Genomic DNA, 263 nt, shown 5'->3' with positions numbered 1-263 from the left:
GGATGATCTGTCCATTGGTGAAAGTGGGGTGTTAAAGTCCCCTACTATGATTGTGTTACTGTCAAATTCCCCTTTTATGGCTGTTAGCATCTGCCTTACGTATTGAGGTGCTCCTACGTTGGGTGCATAAATATTTACAATTGTTATATCTTCTTCTTTGATTGTTCCCTTGATCATTATGTAGTGTCCCTCTTTGCCTCTTGTAATAGTCTTTATTTTACATACCTTTTTTTTTTTTTTTTTTTTGTGGTACGCAGGCCTCT

The sequence above is a fragment of the Physeter macrocephalus genome, chromosome 11 (genome assembly GCF_002837175.3).
Source record: "Physeter macrocephalus isolate SW-GA chromosome 11, ASM283717v5, whole genome shotgun sequence".
NCBI lineage: Eukaryota > Metazoa > Chordata > Mammalia > Artiodactyla > Physeteridae > Physeter > Physeter macrocephalus.
The sequence above is the reverse complement of the archived record's forward strand: the minus strand, read 5'-3'. Positions refer to the sequence as shown.